The sequence below is a fragment of the Gobio gobio genome (genome assembly GCF_949357685.1).
Source record: "Gobio gobio genome assembly, chromosome: 2".
NCBI classification, from domain to species: domain Eukaryota; kingdom Metazoa; phylum Chordata; class Actinopteri; order Cypriniformes; family Gobionidae; genus Gobio; species Gobio gobio.
This window is the reverse complement of record NC_137098.1, coordinates 34,421,243-34,430,441: the sequence shown is the minus strand read 5'-3', so window position 1 is coordinate 34,430,441 and position 9,199 is coordinate 34,421,243.

Genomic DNA, 9,199 nt, shown 5'->3' with positions numbered 1-9,199 from the left:
GCTGACAGTTTTGTCTGATCTGATCTGCATATGGACCGGATCTGGCAGACTACTGTAACCTCGGGATAAGGAAGAGACAGATTAACAGACTAATATTAGCGTAGAGGACATTCTTCTTATGATTTAAAGTGATAGTGCACCAAAAAATGAAAATTACCCCATTATTTACTCACCCTCAAGCCATCCTAGGTGTATATGACATTCTTCTTTCAGACGAATACAATCGGAGTTATATTAAACAATGTCCTGGCTCGTCGAAGCTTTATAAGGGCGGTAAATGGCAGCGCAAAATTTGAAGCCCAAAAAAGTGCATCCATGTATTATAAAAGTAATCCATACGGATCCAGGGAGTTTAATAAAGGCCCTCTGAAGCAAAGTGATTGGTTTTTGTAAGGAAAATATCCATATTTAAAACTTTATAAAGTAAAATATCTAGCTTGGATTACTTTAATAATGGATATATGCACTTTAAGTAAGAATTCTAGCTGCTGCGTTATGGACCAGCTGGAGTTCACATGATAAAGAAACATATTTCATATTCTCGAGTAATGACCCGTAAGTCTGTATGCAGTTTGAAAAACAATGTCAGCTTTGTCAGCAATGTATGTTATTTCATAAATGTGACAATTATGATTTAAGGGCCTTTCTTGGTCTGAAACAACAGTAAAGTAAAGCAGCGACGGAGAGCTCTGCTGATGTCCCGTAGGCAGATATCTAATGAGTTCATGATGTGGAGCAATAACTAATTACAGGCTTAGATTAGACATACAGAGGGGAGGTTGCCGACAGAGTCAGTCATTTTATTTTATTTTTTTTTTTCTTTCAAAGGCCTTGCCAAATGGAGAGAAACCAATCTAAACAACATTTTATGTAAAACCCTAAATCTCATTAGAGACATGCAGAAGGAGGGGGGATGTTTGACAGGGGAAAATGTTGAATCACTTCCTGTACCAGTAACACAGTAACTTTCATGTGGTGCGCAGCCTAATTAAGGGGAAAGTTTTGGAGACGCTCAAACTGGCATTACACTACTGAGACAAACCGTAAGTCATGAGACTGAACCCGAAGCAGTCCCAACAGTCCACCTAATGTTGGGTCACAGGCAGAAAGCAGCTGACATCATTCTACCTTCTACTTGACAGAAATATGAGCAAAGAATATGTACCCCATCAAGGAGATTTAGGGCACTTGTTCGGTGGTGGCAGCCTTTGAGCCTCCTCCAATCAAGTCTCATGTCGAGTGAGTTTTCAAATATCTGTTCTGTCACAGTCAAACAACTCACTCTGTCATTTGATGTTAAATAAAATGATGCAGGGGCACGATAATAATGCATTGTGATACAGCTGCATGCACTGCTCCTTAGAGCTCCACCGTTTCATTTTTGTTTAGATAAAAGGGGCATTGATATTGCACAATATCTTGTCTAAATACTAGCACGGCATGACCTCATCAAGGGAAATCAAGGCCAGACTGAAAGCAGATCTTCCAGCCGTCATGTAATGTTGGGGCATTCCACCGTAGAGACTTGTCTCTAACTAACCTTGTGCATATGGGAGTACATTTACATTTATGCATTTGGCAGATGCAAAGTGTCTTACATTGCATTCAAGATCCCTGGAAATCAAAACCATGACCTTGCAGTTGTTAACACCATCCTCTACTATTTGAGAACACTGGAGTAATGTTGTGACCTGCCACTTAAAGGTACACTACAGAAAATGTGTAATTTTGTTTGAAATGAATGAAATACCAATGCTTAAAAAACACTAAATCAAGCTTACAGTAATCGGACTTTACTTTAGAGCTGTTGGATTTAATTTGGTGAGAAAATTCAGTCATCTAGTAATGTCATAATTGCAAACAAAGACAAAGAGGTCAAACTACTATGCTGTTTACTAGCTCAGTCTTCTTTCATTTGTACTATGAGTGATCTTGGTATAGCCAGATTTGCTCTGATCATAGCCAACCATGGCTCTGCCTCAGACTCTAAACTGACATAAAAAAAAAATGTTTCCTTTGCAAGTAACTTGCAATTTCATTTTTCAACCACATGGTGCTGTAAAGCCCAGAATTCTCTAGTAAGTACATTCTGGCAGTTACAAGCACTCATTCACTATTACCTGTTTACAATTGCAAAACGATGAGAAGAAAAATGGAATCAATGTCACCGAGGAGAAATTTATTGGCACCTGTGCTGCTCAATTATTGTGTCATGAAAATGCAGTTATGCTGATATGTAGCATAGCCTGGATAAGAATCAAAGTATTAATCATGTTTTTTTCTGCTTTATGTAGAGAGGAGCAACATGATCAAATACCCCAAACCCAGTCTATCTTGTAAAAAACAGTGCAGGATGTATGTTTTGGGCCAGGAGGTTTAAAGCAACCACACACTGCGATATGCAATGTTGATTGGGCTTAGGTGAGAAGAAAAAAAAACTCACTGAGAATTAGTGGAGTAATTCCTTCAGTGGAACCTGCCTATAAGTGTGCTAATCAATTCAGGTGCCCTTGTTACGCAGGAAGATTTGAGCCGCTTGACCGCTGATGAGGAAAAGGGGTAAGCAAGAGTAGTGGTTGGGGTGACGTGGATGGTGGAAAGGTAGTGGAGGAAGACAGGTTTTCACCGACTGACAGTTTTAACTCTTTTCAAAGGTACAGAGTGATTAATGAGGGCTTTTTATGGTGAGCGGGAGCAGAGGTTTGGGTGAGTCACGGGCCTGAGAGTATTGACATCTCCATTATTTACTGAGTGATTGGGGCAGCCGAAGGGCCCCTGATTAGAAAACAATAAATGCTGTTATTGGTGATCTGGGCCTAAGCAGGACACTTCAAATGCATGTCTGAGGTTTTCTAATTACTGTGGCCAAGTGCACGTTGGACCGTGATAAACCAAAAGCAATAGAGTAGTCCCAGGGGGGAGTGGGCAGGGGCTGTGGTCTCTGTAAGAGTGTGTGTGCATGTGTGTAAATGCACTAAGCATTTGAATGTGCATTAGAATACAATGAATGGTGCTGAAATAAATGAAAATCCCCAGAGATCATATTCAGTGAATAGGTTTATTTTATATGCAGTCTTTCTGTTGAACAACTCTAAATTGTATTTTGACAGGCACTTACCATTAATCTGGCACCTGTATCGATAAATAACCACTAGCAGCTTATTGTTACTTTTTCTTTTTCTTTTTTTTTAACTCAAGGAGTAGTGGTGTGAGTGACAGGCCATATGATTAAATTGTGGGGATTCTTTGTTCCTAAACTTTAGGAAGTGGGGTTCAGTCCAAATATCAGGGAGATGGATTCATTGCAGGCAAGGCATCCCACCGAAAGCAGTAGTAATAGTTGTTGTTGTTGTTTGAAAGCACATTTGATTAAAAAAGAAGCTTAAAAGTTAGAGTAATACTATGTGATTTAAACAATTTAAAGATGAAGTGTATCATCTCCACACCACTCTTGACACCTACAAGAATTGCACTACTGTTTTCAAACAATTTTAGAGGCAATTAAACCAACAATAGGACGCAACTTATTGAACACAACTTACAAAAGAGGAAAATATGTAATTTGTCACATGAGCCAACAATATTCATAATATCCAGTGCTGGTTTATTAGAAAGCTAGATTAGAAAACAATCTGTGTGTGTGTGTGTGTGTGTGTGTGTGTGTGTGTGTGTGTGTGTGTGTGTGTGTGTGTGTGTGTGTGTGTGTGTGTGTGTGTGTGTGTGTGTGTGTGTGTGTGTGTGTGTGTGTGTGTGTGTGTGTGTGTGTGTGTGTGTGTGTGTGTGTGTGTGTACCAGATATTACCTACGTTATAAGTTGAAAAGCTTGTGTGATGGTTCGTTTTAGGTAAAAACATAAAGGTGTTATTATATATATGATACTATTATATATTAATTATAAATTAATATTACAGTGTGTATATATGTGTGTGTGTGTGTGTGTGTGTGTGTGTGTGTGTGTGTGTGTGTGTGTGTGTGTGTGTGTGTGTGTGTGTGTGTGTGTGTGTGTGTGTGTGCGTGTGCATATGCGTGTGCGTGTGCGTGTGCGTGTGCGTGTGCGTGTGCGTGTGCGTGTGTGTGTGTGTGTTGAATGCATTCATTTATTAGAAATGGCTCCATTTAAATAAATACATATGCATTTTAATATCTAAATCATTCAGCCGATGTGACAAATTTATAATCGCTGGACGGTGTCTGCACAGAGGCGGAATAGTTCAGCAAACAGAATCTTTACACATTCCTCCTGATGACATTTAGGCTTTGAGAAAAAGCCCACATATTTAATAAGAACCAACCTTCTGATGCGATGAAATATTAAAGTCTAATTTTAAACATTATGATGGTTGCATTTCTGTCTGATTACAATGAAACGTTTAAATTGTCACAAGAGGTAATTTTTTCCATATTAGAGTTAAGCGGGTAACAATATTTACAAACTTTTGAAATGAAACTTTAAATAGAAGTCAGGTTTAATTTATTGTTTCTCAGAAAGTAATTTACTTTTTTTCTCATGTTATTTTCATTCATATGTGCTATAATTTGTGAAGGCATATTGTATAATTCTGCCCCAGACTTAATTATTTTGCAACAATGGTTTCATTCACAACAGCTTGATTAACATCTGCATATTAACTATAAGCAAATGCTGAAGTTTTGATTCTTTTTTTATTTGTATAAAGTCATTGAATTACTTATTTTGAATTATTCATTCATGATTTCGCCATATGTATTTTATTTATTGATTTAATGAATATTTTAGAAATGGACATTGCTATGGACAAAATAAGTAGCATAGACATCATAAAGCAATATGCCACAAGAATCTGTGCATTACAGTTGTTTTACAGTGGGTAGGGCATGTTGGTACACCATATAAAGCTGAATTTTAGATGAAAACACAAATTGAAACCATTCATTTTAGGTAGAATGTAGAGCTTTAGTGGATGTGGTGCAGTGATGTACTGTATATTTTTATGGAATTTTTTTTTTATTTAATTATATATAAAAAATATATATCATGAAAAATGTCATGCTATTTATGGAGCTTGTACCTAACACAGTCCTTCCCTTTAAGGCCCTTTACCTCTGCACAGATTCAAAATTCATAAACCAAAAATATTTTATATTTGATTGTGTTTTGTCTATATTAGCAGTTATGTCGCTGTACATTAATGAATCCACAAAGCCCAAACTATTGTTGCCTCCTTTCCTAGTTGAGCAGGAAAGTAATGTTTCAGCCAGCTGTGCTGAAGTGATGCTTGATAACACCAGAATATCACTGCATATCACAAGTGACATCACAGATGGCAAAACGCATGGCATCTCATCATCAGTTGGTGACACAGTTGCCCAAAGTGACGGGGAAAGTCACAATTCTTACATTTTATTTTATTATTTTTTTATTTTTCATTCATTCATTCATTCATTCATTCATTCATTCATTCATTCATTCATTCATTCATTCATTCATTCATTCGTTCATTCGTTCATTCGTTCATTCATTCATTCATTCATTCATTCATTCATTCATTCACAAACTAATATCTGAATATTCCAGCTCTGACAGAATATTTATAAAGGATTTTATAAAGGATAGTAAAAGTCCTGACCTGTTGAACTTGAAATGTAACTGCATTAAAGGCATATTTTAAATATGTTTTTGTTGTATCTGCTTTAAATTTAGACAATTTGAAAATTGACAAAATAATAAAAAAAGGTATGTTAGATTTCAACTATATTAATCCTTAACATGTACAGTGCATCCAGAAAGTATTCACAGTGCTTCACTTTTTCCACATTTTGTTATGTTACAGCCTTATTCCAAAATGGATTAAAGGGTCACTTCAGTGATTTAGCATTAGGCTTTGTATCAGTAGAAACCCGGTAGTATATTCAAATTCTGGTACTTTCCCCCCTTATATCCCCCTGAGATGAGAGAATTATGCATTTTATTTCTGGGAAAATTCCTCCTATGACGCAAATATCGTCATTTTGCGTCATCGGAGGATTTTTTGGCCAGAGGCAAAGACTACAGCCACTGGATGGAGCTGTTCCGCATGTTATCAACCCGCCCATTGGGGAGAGATCTCACGCACAGAATGTAAGACACAGATGGCCACACGGACAATCATAATAACGGAGCGCGGTGCAGAGTAAAGTGAGTGTTTCAACTTTTCAATGAATTCCTGTGATAGTTTAGCTTCCATATGCGATCTGAAAACGTGCCAGACTGGCGCTTAACGTTACCTCAGCTCTTCGTGAGGAATGAAATCTGACACTGCTGCCTGTGCCGTGACTTTCGTTTGGCTCACTCACACTTTATTGAAAAGACACGTTCAGTTTTTAATTGTAGTGTTTATTCTCTAACTGAACAAAATGATTGTATTACTATGAAGATCAAAACGACGGTATACGGAGTGGCCTCGTAGGGCAGCGAAGCAAGTGCATTCTGGGAGTTGTTGTCTTTCATCCACATGAGACAAAAATAAATTTTCTGTCTTTTCTCAGTCTAGAAGGCACCAAATTCAGAAATAATTTCACATTTCTACTGCATAAATGACCCAGTTTAAATACAAAGCTTAATGCTAAATCACTGAAGTTACCCTTTAAGTTCATTATTTTCCTCGAAATTCTACAAACAATACCCCATAATGACAACGTAAACAATCACATGTACACAAGTATTCACAGCCTTTGTTCAATACTTTGTTGAAGCACCTTTGCCACCAATTACAGCCTCAAGTCTTTTTGAGTATGATGCTACAAGCTTGGCACACCTATTTTTGGGCAGTTTCTCCCATTCTTCTTTGCAGGACCTCTCAAGCTCCATCAGGTTGGATGGGAAGCGTCAGTGCACAGCCATTTTCAGATCCCTCCAGAGGTGTTCAATCCGGTTCAAATCTGGGCTCTGGCTGGGCCACTCCTTTGTTATCTTGGCTGTGCTTAGGGTCGTTGTCGTGTTGGTTTTCATCAAGGATGTCTCTGTACATTGCTGCATTCATCTTTTCCTCGATCCGGACTCATCTCCTAGTTCCTGCCGCTGAAAAACATCCCCTCAGCCAATCCATTCTCACTCCCAAGGCGTCAAAATCCGAAGCATGGTCAAGTGGCTTCCGCGTCACATTGAAGACGCTAAAGTCACCCCTAGGCGTCACTATATTGACGCGTTGGGTGCTCCATTCATTTCAGTTGTTTACTCAATGCGTCAGATCAAGACGCATGTTATTCTTTGCATTTGTAAAAGCAGACATGATTTTATTAATATTTTATTCATATTTAAAGGTTACTTTTATATTTTGGAGCTGTTAACCCAACTCCTACCCTAAACCTACCCACTCCTAAACAATATAAAACACTTAACCGGCAAATACAAGTACAGTCACATCTATTGATTGCAAAAACTGACCAAAAACAGTATAAACGTATTAACCCATGTTGCATTCCAAGTCTTCTGAAGTCCCACGATGTCTTTATGTAAAGAACAGAGTTGATCTTAATGTTTTAATCGCTGAGATTATGATCCTGCCGCTCCGTGAACGCACTCATTCATATCTCATTCAAATAATACACACGCCTCTTTAGCATGACGCAATCGGTCACAAGACACACGAGAACCAATGACATTTTACAATCAAAGCAGACGTAATGACGTAATTGGTCACAAGGCATACGAGAGCCAATGCAATTTCACTATGAAAACTGACGTAACGGGCGGCAATATTTGAAATTTAATGTGTTCGTGATCTTCTGCGGATGGAGACGCTGATCACTTTTGGGGATTTCCTTCACACAAATCAATCGCTTGGCCTCGGAATATTTGTACTTTTTTAATAAATTGTGCATGCAGTGGACTCTGCCTGTTATATCTGCGTTTTATATACAACACAAATGGGTAGGTTTAGGGATGGAATGGGGTTGGGTTACATGTTAAAACGTGTCTAGATAGCGTAAATAAAATGATGCTGGCTGATTAAATTGAGAATCACAGCCCATCATGTCATAATGGCAAAATCATAACCCAATATATGATCATCATGACGATAACGTTCCCATGCCCAACACGTCTGTGTATGACGCCAAAGGTTTCTCATTGAAATGAATGGAGCACTCAGCGCGTCGATATAGTGCCGCCTAGGGGTACCTTTAGCGTCTTTATTGTGACGCGGAAAGCACTTGACCATGCTTCATACTTTGACGCCTTGGGAGTGAGAACGGGTTGCCTCAGCATGATGCTGCCACAACCATGCTTCACTGTAGGGATGGTATTGGCCATGTGATGAGCAGTGCCTGGTTTCCTCCAGACATGACGCTTGCCATCCAGGCCAAAGAGTTCAATATTTGTTTCATCAGACCAGAGAATTTTGTTTCTCATGGTCTGAGACTCCTTTTGGCCTTTTGGCAAACTCCAAGCGGGCTGTCATGTGCCTTTTACTGAGGTGTGGCTTCCGTCTGGCCACTCTACCATACAGGCCTGATTGGAGGAGTGCTGCAGAGGTGATTGTTTTTCTGGAAGGTTCTCCTCTCTCCATAGAGAAACGCTGGAGCTCTATCAGAGTGACCATTGGCTCTAGGAAGAGTCCTGGTTGTTCCAAACTTCTTCCAATTATGGATGATGGAGGCCACTGTGCTCATTGGGATCTTCAAAGCTGCATAATGTTTTCTGTACCCTTGCCCAGATCTGTGCCTCGATACAATCCTGTCTCTGAGGTCTACAGACAATTCCTTGGACTTCATGGCTTGGTTTGTGCTCTGACATCCACTGTTAACTGTGAGACCTTATATAGACAGGTGTGTGCCTTTCCAAATCATGTCCAATCAACTCCAATCAAGTTGTAGAAACATCTCAAGGATGATCAGTGGAAACAGGATGCCCCTGAGCTCAATTTTGAGTGTCATGACAAAGGCTGTGAATACTTATGTACGTGGATTTTGTCGTTTTTTATTTTTAATACATTTGTAAAGATTTCAAACAAGCTTCTTTCACGTTGTCATTATGGGGTATTTGTAATTTTGAGGAAAATAATTAATTTGATCTACTTTGGAATAAGGATGTGACATAACAAAATGTGCAAAAAAGTGAAGCGCTGTAAATACTTTCCGGATGAATTGTATATTAAAATTGTAAGAATATTTCACAATATTATAGTTGTTGCTGTATTTTTGATTAAATAAATGCAGCTTTGGTGAGCATAAGAGACTTCTT